Source organism: Electrona antarctica (assembly GCF_951216825.1).
Source record: "Electrona antarctica genome assembly, chromosome: 13".
Lineage (NCBI taxonomy): Eukaryota > Metazoa > Chordata > Actinopteri > Myctophiformes > Myctophidae > Electrona > Electrona antarctica.
Window position 1 is genome coordinate 31,077,499 of NC_136794.1, and position 16,041 is coordinate 31,093,539.

The window sequence follows — 16,041 nt, forward strand, 5'->3', positions numbered from 1 at the left end:
GGATTGATTAGATAAGATTAGATAAGATTAGATTAGATTGATTAGATATAAAGGCTTGACCCTGCCACCTGCATAAGCCTGATTTTTACTTGTAAAAAGAAGCAACATCATCAGCTTGTAGATCGCCTTTTTTGCGCACAACTAAGTACAAATCAGGCAATACTACATGTACACAGCAGCAGATTTATATTACACAGCAGACATACACAGCACAGCAGATGTACACAGCATATATACAGTAGCAAACGTACATGGCAGACACGCATGGCAGACGCAAACAGCAGATGTACAAAGCAGAAATGGTCGGCTGTGTATTTCTATCCCCCCCTGCCCTCATCTCAAGTGGACGTGGAGACAAGCTGCCCGGGACTTCAGCCTGCTGCTGGGTTATAATTATGAAGCCCTTAATGTAGGGAGAGTATAGGCAGCCAGTTGCTATTCTGCCATTACATGTTTCTTCACCCTATCCCTCTTTCTACCCCCCCCCCCCCCCCCCCTCTCTCTCTCTCCCTCTCTCACACACACACACACGCACGCACGCGAGCGTGAGCGCACAAACAAACAAACAAACAAACAAACAAACACACAAACACACAAACACACACACAAACACACAAACACACACACAAACACACAAACATACACACATACACACATTGTTTATTTATATAATTTATTTATCATTCATCATTTATTTATGGAATCTCTCTACGTTTTATTTAAGGTCAATTGACACTGAGGATTTGACTGCACTCCAATCTCCCTCTACTTTGCTATTGTATTTGATCTTTTCTCATATGTGTTTGTCTTAGATCAGAAGTTGTTGCGACAACATTCAGTGAGGATTATCCAGCTGGCATGTCACACTGCATTTCTGAAGCTATACAGTGCATGGTATACCAACAGATGCCACACTGCACAGGATATTGATTTTCTTTGAACAAGACATTGTTCAGGCTTAATGCTATGTGAATATGTGTATTGTATTTTGCCATATGCGGGCGGCTATACTGCACTTTTGATGCTAGATATAAGTAAACTCTCTGTGTGTAGCATTAGCATGATGCGTTCTAAGGCGTCATCACAATTCAAGTTCAAGTTCTTATCCCATGCTGCTGTCATTGATAAGCAGACTGATCGGTGTTCCTTGATAGTACGGTTTTGCTGTGATAGTGATCAGCGGTCCTGATTAAGCCCTTGGGCAGAGTTCCTGCCTTTAGACATTTTGATTTGGGGATACAATGGTCTTATCGCAGAGGCACTGTACCACGGGGCTTCTTGTCTAAATCAGTTGTTCTCAAAGTGGAGTCTGGGAACCCCCAGGGGTCCTTAAGAGTTGTTCACAGGAAGTCAAAACGAGTAGAGCAGGGGTGCCCATTACGTCGATCGCGGTCGACCAGTCGATCGCAAGCGCTGCGCAGGTAGACCGCTTGGCCTTGCCATGAAAAAATAAAAAAATAAAAAAAATCCTCGCCTCGGGCAGGCGGCGGCGCGCCGGTGGCTTTGAAGGAGAACGTCGGGTCTGTTCTGTTGTTAAACAAACAAATTAAAAGGATATCGATCCATCATTGTTCATATAGCAAGATGCGCGCGGCAAAGAAGCCTAAAACATATCACATATCACAGGTCGGCGCGGACCCCCACGGAGGTCCGCGATAGTCTGCGTGGGGGTCCCTCCACGGTAGTCTCTGTGTGGTCTGTGCGGTAGCATCATGATGCCATCATCCATGCATCACAACCAAAACAAACTAGGACTAGCTTTGACGGTTGCCACATTTCGTGACTGAGAGAGAAACAAGCAACCAGGTCTATGAAAATGTTAACAGGCCAGATCAAGTCAGAAAATCCGAAAAAGTCAGAAATTAAGTCTCTTCTTTGCAATGCGGGGAAACTGAAAAGATAAATAAATATAATTGATTTTGAAACCTAGATTTTGAAAGTCCTAATGCCTTAATGTTATTTATTTATTCGCCATATAGGTACATATTTTGAGTATTTTAAGCAAAGGGATAATTATCTTTTGGTTGGTAGATCACCTTGAGCTGGCAATTTTAAAAGTAGACCTCAAGTCAAAAAAGTGTGGGCACCCCTGGAGTAGAGCTTCCAAAAAATGACTTATTTTCTGTCAATTACACACCACATGGAAATTATTTGTTTTTTGAAGCATTCCTAAGCCAATGATGACCGGGTAATCAGATACTCCGTCTGCATGCTTTATGGGGTGTGTAATTGATCGAAAATAAGTATTTTTTTGGGGGGGTAAACTACTCCTTTAAGTTCACTAAAAAAAAAAATACAATCTTGAGAACAACTATAATGTATATTCTATGTAGGCTACAATAGATGCACACATAGATACAATAATAGATCATCATCATGCCTGAGGAAGGAGATATATGATAAGTTTATAAGACACCATTTTACACTTAGTTACAGCATGTTTATATTCACATAATACGTTCCATTCCATTCCAGCTCAGAATGATACTCCCAAGCTTAAATGTGCCACAACAAAAGCTCCTTTCCAGGTTTTTCATAATCATCTAAGTCAAGGAAATCGCCACAAATAGAAGACATTTTTACTAACAAATACCTCTCTTTTATCATCATGTTTAGGCCGGGCAATGAAACAAAAACAAAATAAAGATCTCAATTAATTTTGTCCACGGGTGACTAAATCTAAAATCCCAGTTTTAAGTGATTCTCTAGTCAGACATCTTCACAAGCCTATTCCATAGTCGGACCATCTGACATTTGTTTCCCATCACATAATGAATTGACAACACTGGAGTCCAAAAAGGATCGAATAGCTCTATGATCATGCACAGTGTTACAACTTGTATATTTCCGGAGACCCCAAACACCAGAAGCATAGTCAGACACAGGTCCCAGGACATACCCCTTATCCATAGAGTTGTGTATAGGTATTGAATCCTAAATGACCACAAAGATGGAGTGCCACAATTTGTGTAGTTTTCCAGTTTTCCATGTGTTTATGGGGTGACAGTACTTCATTAGACACCCTGGAGTCATTTTTATGTGAAATGGTGTAATAACTTTGTATTTAGGGTTTCTTCCTGGAGGCTGAACCCTTGACAGTCAAACGGGCCAAGGATATAAACACTGATAGTGTGACGTATTACTATTGCACGCACACACGCACCTCCCCCTCTATATATATTTTTAAATACGACAACCTCTGTGGGCGGAGCTGCCTGCCACATACACACGTGTGAACTGAACAAAGCAGTTTGCTGCTCTGTGCCTAACTGTGTGACAGATTTTCAAACAGTCCTTTCACACATTACCAGTTCAGCAGACGTCCATTAGATTGTTTTTCGTTAGATTGGAAGCAAGTAGATGTTCACGTCGGGTCCTCAGGATTAATCAAGGAAACCACTGCTGTCCAGTTGCTCTTGCTGTTCTCAGTTCAGGTTGTTTCTTTTATAATCACAGTGGTCAGGCTTTGATACAGAGTGTAGTGTCACAGTGTGCATTCTTGTTGGCTGTTGTAGTCAATATGTAGGTAATAAGTATTATTAGAAATGCTTATACAAGGCTGTAAAGTCAAGAATTAGAAGTATCTGTTGCGTCGCGCTGGAAGGCATATAAGTAATTTGCAGGGGAGATGTGGTTGACTTGACCAATGGTTCATGTGAAGGGCCCTCAGATTAATATGTTGTTAAAAGGATTGGTGTTGTTGAAACGTTTTCATAAATATTCAAGGCAATTTCTGTGACTTGTTTTCGTGGACCTGGCCGCTTGTTTCTTTAAACCTGGCAACCCCAGGTTTTGCTTTTGCTGAAACTCAATGCAGTAAAGCAAAGCAAAGTTACTATATTTACCCAGGGTATCTGGGCTAAACTCAAGCACTTGTTTCCAGCCAGGCCCTGCTCATAGAACATTTCATGGTAGTGGTTCAATGCCTTGCTTCAGTGGTAGTAATTTTAACGTGTCGGACCGCTGATTCGAACTGGCGACCTTCCTGTATCAAGACCGCTCCGCAATCCGTTTGGCCACCGCTGCCACAAAGTCAGAAGGAACGGCATATTCATGTTGTAAATTGAGTTTGATCAGAGCAATAGAAGAGTGGAGAGTCTTCTGTCCAGAGCATCATGTGCCTAGGGCAGAGCTCCAAGACAGTTTCAATGTCTGGGTGCTTAGCTGGAGGAAATTAATAACCTACAGTATATTGGCAAATTATTCATGCTAAATGATCTATCAATCTAATTGTTTCTGCTGTTAAACTATGATTTAATTTGATGATGAGATGAGCTGATTGTGACAATAGGGCCAATATAATTGGAGGAAATAAATAAATGATTAAAACAAATCAGAAAAAACAGGTCTGATATGGTATGGATGCGTGGATTATAGGCCTATACATGGATAAATGGTGGCAGTATAAGTGCATAATGGTGCTTATCCGACATCTCAGAAATATGGGAAGTGTTAACTTCTAACATTCACAACATTTGTTACATTACAGACACCAATTTGTCATTTTGTAAACAAAAGGGCAGAGCCATGGGCTGTCCTTTTATAAGGAGGGGGAGGGACTAGGACAAGTGGGTGGTCTTAAAGGAGGAGGCGGAGGGACTAGATCAGGTGGGTGGTGCTAAGGTTAAACTCACGCATACCTAATGAACTGGTGGGTGTGTCCACATAAAACCATCATTTTAACAAATACTGTACACTTTAAAAAAAAAATGATACCTCCTTATATAACAATAACACCTGATGATCATGTTTAAGGGTGGAAAAAAATCACGGCACTCCATCTTTAACTTTGTTCATGACAGAGCCCAGTGCCCTGCACGCTGACTGAGCTATAGGACACTAAAGTCATGTGCTCATCCAATGTCGATCCAAGATACTTGTACTGGTCAGTATATGACAACCTTATTGAACCAAAATTAAACACAACCAACATCTCTGTAGTGATTTTTGTCTAAGTGTAGCCTACCATGTGGGTTTTGTCCTGGTTTGCCTCCAATCTCCATTCCTCGGAAACCTCAGAAATAGCCTATACATATTAATACCAATACACTATCAGCCTATATGTTAATTCCAATAAGCTATCAAAGAGAACAAGCTGCCGTCATGAACAGTTTTCCTTCCCTTCTTTGTAGTTTAATTGATTGTGATTCCAGCAACTGAGCATCCCTTCAGTGATGTTATTAATTATTCTGTATGATTGATGCGCCTGAATCTCTCGTGAAAGTTCTCAGTCGCCACGACTGATTTCAGTCATTTGGATTCTGTAGAAGTCTGCATGTCTTCTATGGAATCGGCTAAATAGGCTCTTTTTCTTTTCTTTTATCTTTTTTTTAAGATTAGAGCAATTTAAGTTTTCAAACTAACAGTATATGTTAAGAAGCATCTTCCATAAAATCTGAATAGTCTCAGATGTTTCATGTAAAAACAAAGGTTAACTTAAAGCCTCAATCTGTGATTTCACCTGGTTGGCAGAGTGTAAAACAGCAGGTATAATGATACTAAAACACATTAATTTATATGAATTGTTGAGGAATCAGTGCTAGTGTTTCACAAATCTCATAGTAGGACTTGGCAAAACAAACATTCAGTCGTGAGATTTTATTTAGTTCTATTATCTCTTTGAAACCATACCATACATATTCATGACCAGTCAATTTTTATTTTGTTGAATATTTCTATTTCTACGATGAGTGAATTAGAAATGAGTTAATTACAAGAAAATTATGAAAATTACAAAATGTAAAACAATTAAAGGATAGATTAGGTAGAGTAAGAGACAACAAAACAAACATGATAATAATGCCAATAGCACTTTATCCACGTGGGTAAATGCTACGATACTTTTTGGGAATGAATGTGCATAGAGACTTTCAGACCTGCTGTTTGGCATCATGACTTAAATGCAGAGGTTTTCAACACTCATGTCTGCATTCGAATCATATCTCTGCTGCTTTCAAATTTACCCTGTCTGATCACATTTGCTTTGTAATTAATCATTCCAATTCCACAATCTTTTAGATAAGCCATATGGTCACAGAGCGGCTAATTCGATCATTTAATTTTCCGGTCTCAAATAAAAAATTCAAAGGCGTCCACATATATATGTGAGGTTAACAAAATGTGTACAACAAATGACAAAAGTGGAAAGAAATCGACAGGTAGCCTACAGGTTATTTATTTAGATGCAGAAGGAAACAATTTCTTAGTGTTTTTCTGTTTTATTTTTTTAGAATGTTGATCTCAAGAGCGTACAGTAAATTATTTTCATTTTGCGGCTGGGAGTGACAAAGCTGAATTTCATTCCCATACAGTACATCCAACAGTGGCATGTTATATCAGTGGCCTGACCTCGTCTGCTTGCTTAACTAGCCATATCTCAGCACCGGCAGCACAGTGGTCCAGACAGTCAGGGGCCAACTGTAACATGTTCCCCGCCATGACAACAAACACGCAGCTGATTGAGTTCACAACCTTGGCCCCGGGAGCTGCTGCTTGGAGTTGTTGTGTCCTTCTGAGATTCTGGGCGGAGCAGAGATACCTGTTCGTCTGGAGAAGATGCAGATACACGCACGCGCACGCACGCATGCATGTACGCATGCACGCACGCACGCATGCACGCACACACACACACACACATACACATTTTCATTTACTTGAAACATTTCCGACACATTGCACACTGCCTATGGTCCATTCCATTCCATTATTGTGATAATCAGTAAGGCAGAAAAAGCCGGAGTTCCTGGGGTCTGCTGAAAGGCAAATATTAAAACTAAGCTTTATGATTCATAGCAATGTCTGCCTTGGGAGGCAATGCCCAGCATATGCAAGTAAAGCAATACATAGAGCCACAGATTCTGCCAGCATCCTCATCCGACCTGATGAAGCCTTTTTCTTTTTTTGTCTTTTTGTTTGGAGTTTGCGGTACGATATTATGAGGTATTTGTTGCATTTTTTGTTCACTTACAAAATGACCTTGTTAAAAAAATTAAGTAGATACACTAAAAAAAACACTCACAAAATGGGTGCTGCCAGCAAAAAACAATACCGTATCATTTTCTACTATTAAACTCATCTTTAAGACAAAAAAAACAAACAAAAAATAAATCTGTATTTGCCAATTGCCATACATGCCCTAATAGATTTTAACCACATGAACCGTAATATCTCTATTCTGGGCATGTCATAATTAGCAAAAGTCTAACTATAAATACACCAAGTCTCTGTGTGGGTCAGACTTGACCAAAAACTGTATTATAGGTGATTGTTGATCGAAGTAGCCTCACCTGACCTGAGTCAAACTAATTGGACCCACAGTTTAGTGTGACTCAGGCCAGGTCAGACTACTTCAACCAGCCATCCCCCATCCCACACAAACAAAAACAATCCCCATGGTGCTATTTGGAATAAGTTGTAATAACAACTGAATGCCACAGACGAAAAACAGTCTAAGTCCACACTATTGATCCATATGTATAAATGATAGATAAGGGTTCAGGACAACGAGGCCTTTTCGTGGAGGGGTCAGAATGAAATTTGGACTTAGGCTGTTTTTCGGCTGTGGTACTCATTGTTACTGTTGCAGTAGAGTAGGCTATAAGCAGTCATTTCAGTTGGAACATACAAGATGTGAGTGCATGTGTTTGGTCCGACTATAGTCATTGGTCCGAAACACGACAACCCACCTCAAACCCTAACCTAACCATAACCGCAAGCACGGGAGCAGGCGCTAGTCCGAGGTGCGGACGCATGTCGAACCAATGCTCCGTCGGACCATAGTATGCCTCCCACAAGATGTAGCCTATCCAATCATTTTTGGCATATTATTTCTTGCTAAAATGGCATGTGTCCAGAGAAAGAAATAGCACTTGCTATTACATAATAGGCCTACTACAGTATTGTCATTGCTGTAACCTGGTATCTGGGATGTGATGCTGTTGCTGCAGGGTGAACTAGTATTGGTAGGTGTATGTTAAAAATGTGACAATTGTAGTTTTACAGCATTGCAAATATGTTTTATTTTATATAATTGGATTTGTATAATTTTTCTATCATTTTAATATTTTATTCATTGGTTTTCAATTAAAAATGCGAACGCATGGTGTCCTTCTGAGTGGACAGGTCAGGAACCCCCTTTAAAAAGTTCAGTTATTTTATCAGCTATTAGTGTAGAAGATGGTCGTCTTACACAAACATTAAATTCACATTAACAATGAATGTAGAATTTACGTCATGTGTCTGAGCAAATCTGTACTTTTGTCCTACACAAAGATTGCAGTCCATATGTGTCCATATCCAGTCATATGTGTCTGAGCAAATCGACATGTTACGTCATGATGATGTAAGATGATAAGAGCGCCCCTCACTTCACACAGGGGTGATTTTTATGTCTAAAGACACATAAAGGTTGGTACCTTGCATGGCTTCCGACGCAATCGGTGTATGAATGTGTGTGTGAATGGGTGAATGTAATGCACAATCTTTGTAAAGCGCCTTGGATAAAGGCGCTATATAAATGCACCATTTACCATTTACCATAAAAACCACATAGTAAAACATTTTGTAACTCCGGTTATCATAATTCCTGCGTCAAAGGGTTAATGTAGCAGATCTGCAGGCTCATAACACTAAGACGCGTTATGAGTAGAGGGAAAAAGAGAAAGTACAGAGTACCCTGGGAGAATAATATTTAAGTGGTTATTCAAAAACAATGACCTCTGGTTAGTAGTCTTTGTCTGTGTTGGTGGAGTTATTGAGATAACCACACTAGTTTCTTTAGTCTTGGATAGAAAATCTATCCAAATGAGTCCAGGGTGTACAGATACAAGTGTAGAAAAACACAACGCTAAGATAAATCATCTCACTGGCTAACATCAGGAAAAGTCGAAAGTATGGATTAAATAAAACATTTCAATCAATTATTTCTCCTCACCTGATGCCTGTTTGTCGGAAATCGATCTGGCTTCTATTCACCAGGAACCTCCTCTTTCCATCCGTAATTGTTGGCTTTCATTTAGCTCATTTGACCGGCCGCTAGGGTGGGGTAGGGTGGGGTGGAGGGGAGGGGAGTGCAAAGACAAGCCCACTTGAGGCCACAATGGAAGGGGCAGGCAAAGCACTTAAAAGCGTTGAGAAATAAGGCATGGGTCAAAGGGGTCTGGGGTTGACGGGCCCATGGCTGGGAAAGTCAATAGAATGGTGGAGCTCAGAGCTGAGTGTGTGTGGTGTGTGGGGGTGCTTTAAGGGCAGGTGGTGTTAATAGAATCAGGGATTCTCTGGGATGAGCTCCCTCAGAAGAGGCTTGGCTGCGACGTTGACAGGTAATCATTGAATGTCGTTGGCGAGCAGAAGTGGGGGGAGCTGTGTACAGGCACGTTGACGGTGCTCTTGTTTTTGATGTCACTGTCAGAGCGGGACAGGGGAGGCGGTGACATATCGCCACCATAGTCCTTTTGCGAGTTTTCTTTTTCTTAATAATGTGAAATGTTTATCAACGACCCCCAGCTACCAATGCAATGCCCCTCCCTTCTCTCTGCGACAAATGAAGTGTAATCTTTTTAGTTTGTCGGATATCTTTTTCAGCGATGGTGAATTGCTGAAGAAATGAGAGAGGACTGAGGAGACACCAAGCAGACTATAAATCACAGTGAAGTCATATCTCTGGACCAATGTATGCTGATATATTAAATGAAAGTGCGCTGACTGTGGGGCCATGCATCCTCGTGAAGCTTCCCTGCATCTAAACTCTGTCATTCATTCCACTTTGTCTCTTATTCCTACCTTTTCCTCCACGATGCTGATGCAACAGCGCAATATATTCAACAAAAGAAATATGAACCTCCCACACAGAGAATGTCATTGAGCTGTGGAAGTGTGGGATTCTTACTCCGGTGTGGTATAAAATGTTATTGTCAATGTGTTTTTTATTAATGTCATTATTATTAATCGTTGTTCGCCCTCTCTCTCTCTCTCTCTCTCTCTCTCTCTCTCTCTCTCTCTCTCAGCCTACAGCCTTGCTTACTGCCGTGCCAGGCCCAGCGGGCGACGTCAGTGGGTGGGTGCTTGACTGAGTCGGTGCCGGGGGGGTTATCAGCTCTGAGAGATGGTGGAGATGTGACACACTTTCCCAGAGACCCCTCGCCACATTGATTCACAGTGGATTAAGCTGCCGCATGATGCTACATGAGGAATGCCCCGCGCCGTTGATTTACTGTCCCTGTCAGACATAACATCCTGGGAGGCCTCCTCTTAGCCCTGCACTCTCCTGCTGCCTACTCTAGGACTAGGAGGACCAATAAACCATCATCTCCCTCCCCATCACCAGCCAAACCGACCAAAAGGGATGACTGGCAGTCATCTCATCCAGGTACTGTACAACATCAGAATCGGTTGTATTGTCACATCACAGGTTTGCAGGTGTGAATCAGTGGGTGAGATTAGTTTTCAAGGAAAGAAATAAAGACAGAGAGAGAGAGAGAGAGGGAGAGAGGGAGAGAGAGAGAGAGCAGACCAGATGGTCCTGAAGAATGAAGATCCCTCCCACTCACCTGAAATCAAAAGGCGACTGGGTGTTCTCGGTCACTGCACCCAGACTTTGGAACGCCCTGCCACTAGCTGTGAAAGCTACACCCTCTATGGACATTTCTAAATCTCATTTAAAAACACACATGTTCTCCCTGGCCATTTAAATACCATATGCCCCCCCCCCCCCTTTTTGAGTGGTGTAATTGAGTGGTGTAAACCACTCCTACAACTGGCTTTTGTGTGCAGAAAAAAATGAGCATGGTTGCTATGTTCAAAATAATTTCTGACGTAATTAAATCACACCCGGGTGAACTGGATGACCGTAGCAACCGTGGTCATTTTCTCTGCGCAAAAAAAGCCAGTTGTGAAATCACATCCGGGTGTGATTTCATTACGTCAGATCAGAGCTGATCAGGCTACATAATACCTTACCTTATTTCATTACGTCAGACATTACGTCAGACCACAGCTGATCATGCTATATAAAACCTTACACCACTCAGTTCACACGGGTGTGATTTTTTAATCATGTGTTGCTGTGCTCTCCCATTTTATAGTTTGTTCTGTATTTCTTTTTTCGTGAAAAATGTTTCTACTGTATCTTCTTGTGCATTTTCTCTACTGAGTCCTAGAGCTCTCTGCTCTCTGTCTGGGTAGGACTGCTGTCTGAATCCATATAGAGCTCTCTGTCTGGGTAGGACTGCTGTCTGAATCCATATAGAGCTCTCTGTCTGGGTAGGACTGCTGTCTGAATCCATATAGAGCTCTCTGTCTGGGTAGGACTTCTGCTCTGAGTCCTAGAGATCTCTGCTGTCTGTCTGGCTAGGACTGCTGCTCTGAGTCCTAGAGCTCTCTGCTGTCTGTCTGGCTAGGACTGCTGCTCTGAGTCCTAGAGCTCTCTGCTGTCTGTCTGGGTAGGACTGCTGCTCTGAGTCCTAGAGCTCTCTGCTGTCTGTCTGGGTAGGACTTCTGCTCTGAGTCCTAGAGCTCTCTGCTGTCTGTCTGGGTAGGACTTCAGCTCTGAGTCTTAGAGCTCTCTGCTGTCTGTCTGGGTAGGACTTCTGCTCTGAGTCCTATAGAGCTCTCTGCTGTCTGTCTGGGTAGGACTTCTGCTCTGAGTCCTATAGAGCTCTCTGCTGTCTGTCTGGGTAGGACTGCTGCTCTGAGTCATAGAGCTCTCTGCTATTCTAAGTCCTTTAGACCCGTTATTGACCTTAAACCAACCTTGAAACGTACCTTAGTTACATCACCAAGAATGGTGGTGCCTTATTGGCTATTGGAGGACACTGACATACATACTCCGACATAAATACAGTACATACATATAGTACATACACATATGTACGCACGCACGCACGCACGCACGCACGCACACACGCACACACACACACACACACACACACACGCACGCACGCACGCACGCACACACACACACACACACACACACACACACACACACACACACACACACACACACACACACACACACACACACACACACACACACACACACACACACACACACACACACACACACACACACACACACACACACACACACACACACATACACACACGATGACGTACTTTAGTTATACGTCATCAAGAACAGTGGTCCCTTATTGGCCGGTGGAGTACACGACATACATGCATACGCAGCCGATCGCAGTACTTGCACGCTCTGCTTGCACAAAGCAATAGCCTTCTGTTTATATAGACAAATGTAACCGTGTTGTGGACAAAACAAAACAATTCAACCATTTTTTCAGCCTTTTTTCACATGCATGCACTGCATTTTAATTTTCCTTTATTCAAATGGAAGTGTAAGAAAATCTCCACAAAAATTTAAATAATTATAAATAAGTACAAAATAGCCTGTATAAAGCCTTACAGGTTTATTTCAAAACACTCAAACAAAATAATAATACAAAAAAGAAATACTAAATTATACTGTACTCTGTACTGGCGGGCCATAAATAATACATTTTAGGAAGGACATAATATAAAAGGGAGGCCATATAAAATATACCCTCATGCCACAATTGTTCCCCAGACCGCCAGACTGTCTGGCATAAGTCAAAAACTTCACAGGCATTACAATGCACATGGGAGATCCACATAAAAAAGTATTTCTCATAGACTCTATGAGAAATACTTTTTTTTGATGATCTCCCATGTCCCATAGAGGAACAATCCAAACGAATAGGAATGTGAAAGGAAAGTGTTCCCTTGTGGTACTGTAGGTCAGATGACTGGTGACAGGCGGTATTCAGCTCTTCTGATGGTAACTGGGTGGAAGCTGTTCAGAAAGCTGGTGTGCTTGCCTTTGATACTGCGGTTAGGTAGACCTTGCCTGGCCGTGGTCGCAGAAGCGTGATGAACATGTTGTAGCTGGGGTGGTGATGACTTCCTCCTGGGAGCTTTGACCATGGCTTCTCGTACGGCTCCTGGACAGAGATTGATAAAAGGACAGAGATTTATTGACATCAAAACCGATCGCATCGCTCCACAGGCTGGGAGCGTCTGTTGTGCAACATTCAATGTTATTTTACAGTGGGACGTCATCGGAAATGTTCCCCCCCATTTTAGCCGATGAGATCGAAAATCTTAAAACGTGAATAACTCTTGATCTAAATCATAACGTCCAATTCTAAGCAAAGATTATGTGTTAGATGGCCCATCGCGGTCCCGTCGCCGTGTTTTGGCTACATCTAGCTACTTCAGCTACATCTGGGATAGCGCCTGGTCTGTCGCTAAATATGCTCCTCTGCTATAAATCGCTGGGCTCTCTGATTTAATGGATTAAATAACCCTGGGCGTTCAGGGTGTTAAGATATGTATCAATTCCGAGTTATAACTGGCTTTTGATGGTGACGTAATAAAGATAGGTTTCAGATTATATACATGTATACATACAGACATTGCCTTTAATTCACCCATATGAAACATATCCTAATTACGTCACCATCGACAGCCAGTTATAACCCGACATTGAAACATATCTTAATTACGTCACCATTAACATATATACCTACCAAGCATACGCACATAAAAAAGCCAGCCGACCACAGTATAGTAATTTCAACTTACAACTTATATACATACCCAACCAATATTGAAACATATCGTAATTACGTCACCATTGACAGCCAGTTTAACCCGACTTTAGTATTTAATTTCAATGTTTTACAGAGAGGCTGAGATTTGAAAGTTCGTAGCGGTCGACAGTACTTGCACGCTCTGCTTGTGCAGATAGTAAGTATAGGCACTCGACAGGGTGCAGTTCTAGTTGCATATTGTGTCCGGCAGAACATGCCACACAAACATTTCGCTGCTTACACCTCATGAATGAGTGACAAATAAACCCTTCTTGATTTTTGATTCATAAGCAGTACACAGTTCATTAATGGTAATCTGCGATGTAGACAGTGCTCCCGCACAATAGAGTATGTACATGTTTACATGAACCAGCTGTCGTTTCGTACAGCACAGCAACAAAATGCCAAGCAAAGACTGTAATTGTGCTTTTCCCCCCAACTGTTCATGTCACGTTCGTTCCGGCCAATGAAAACACCTGAATATGAGCTTGTATACATGGGGATGAATGTTTCTTTTTGTTTTGCTGGGCCCTAGCACAACACAATACGACAGCATTGAAAATATTGCCTTCCATGAAATATTCTATTGCATGGCAATTGGACGCCATTTTGTTCATCAGAATCTACTGGATGTGGCACACAAAACGAAAATGAGCAAAGGGTTGCAGGCAGATATTTTGGCTGGAATGGCCACAATTTCTGTGTAATTGTATGGAAATCCAACAGGCAAGAGGGGTGACATCTGCGGTAAACGGATTGGGATTAGAGGCCTTTGTTTTCTCTGCAGCCAGAGCTGGCTGTGAACCCCCTTGTCAAGAAGGGCAGAAGATAGGCTGATGATTGCATGGAGTCCCAGCATACTAAATTAGCTTTTGCCATTGATTTGAGAAGTGCTAATCAAACATTAATTATTGTGACCACCTGTGAGAACACGACGTACCGGGGCTCATCAGTTGCTTGATGGCAGCTGCTGGTCTGCACTCCTTTGTGAAGCCAGCACATGAATCTCCCAAACAGCACGTCACAAGAGATGGAGAGGGAAGATTGCATCCCAGCATATTGTGTGAAGTGTAAGAATAATGCGATGCGTGTCCGTCTCTGAACCGCAAAACTGTTTGCCAAGGTTCCCCATGACTCCTGAGAGCCACTCGTGATTTCTATTGACCCAGATCTTTTTAGACAGCGGCTTTAAGAATTTGACACATGAGAACATGAGATTTCCAGGATAGCCTCTCTCCGGCACCCCTGTTCCATTGAAAGGTGCACACTGGAGGTTTCCAGAGCTGAGCCTGAGCATACACTGGCAGCCATAGCTCCTTGAGAAAAGTGGCATTATGTCTGCCTCTCTTGCACGCAGGGCATATTTGACAGATTGCTCTCTAACCAGTAGGATTATCTCAACTGGCTGTTTGAAGAATCACTGTCCAAGGAGAGCGTTGGTGTTTTAAAACCTGCCCCTGCTGACCTAGAGACAAATCCACCACAGAGCCACGCTCTCACTGGCCTTAATGACAGAAAAAAAGAGAAAAACTAAAAGAAAGAAAGAAAAGATTTAACCCATTAAGACCTGAAGTCGATTCTACAAATGCCTTCTAAATCAGTAGTTCTCAAACCTTTCCCTGCCATGGACGCCCACATTGATATGTATTTGGCCGTGGACCCCCATCTGAATATGTTCTGTGCCAGGGACCCCCAGAAGAGATGATTTGTGTTTAAAATGCAGAATGATTCCACATTTTTCAAACACTTTCAAGATTTTTGAAGATGTACAAGATCGTGTGAGCTTGTATAGCTGCTATTTTTTACTTTACTTGACTTTTACTGTATTGGTTTATTTGCACGTGACAGAGTATATTAATGAATATTACATAAAAATGTAGCGTAAATACACCGGATTTTGCAGAGATGCTATTTTCCATCCGTAGTCATTGAACACTAAACAAAACTGACAACAAGACACAACAGGACAGCATACAAAAACAAACACAGTAAAAGAGAAAATAAGAGAGATTAACTATTGCTAGGGTAGGCCCACTCTATTATGGACTGAGAGTCATGCGTGAGCACAAGACTGGTTGTTTTTTAACCACTGTTTCAATTGTCCTTTAAAAGCTGTGAAAGTGGATATCTCCCTCAGTGCTCATTTCCAGTATTGTCAACCTTTGGTGGAAAGAACATTTTGACTGAAGGTAGACTTTCTGCCATAGTCTGCCATGTCTCTCTCCCTGTGTATAAACTCCTCCTTGAGAGGAGCCCAATCATTTAGACATTTATAGATAAAACAGGCACTTTTGAAAGAAAATCTTCAAAGAAATCTTCAAAGTTCAAAAGATTATATTTTTCCAAAATGGTGCAATGACGGTATGAGTTTGATATATATATATTTTTTATCAAATACCTTAATGGCTCTCTTGAAAAC

At 41.8% G+C, this 16,041-nt stretch overlaps 1 protein-coding gene across 5 annotated transcripts in view; it reads left to right on the forward strand.

The window, feature by feature from the left end:
* Positions 1-16,041, forward strand: part of thsd7ba (thrombospondin, type I, domain containing 7Ba) — a 376,466-nt gene that overhangs the window by 136,462 nt on the left and 223,963 nt on the right. For all 5 annotated transcript variants that reach the window (XM_079518802.1, XM_079518803.1, XM_079518801.1 and 2 more), the window contains exon 5: positions 10,005-10,366. The gene's annotated coding sequence lies outside the window, so the exon portion shown is untranslated. The remainder of the gene's footprint in view (positions 1-10,004; positions 10,367-16,041) is intronic.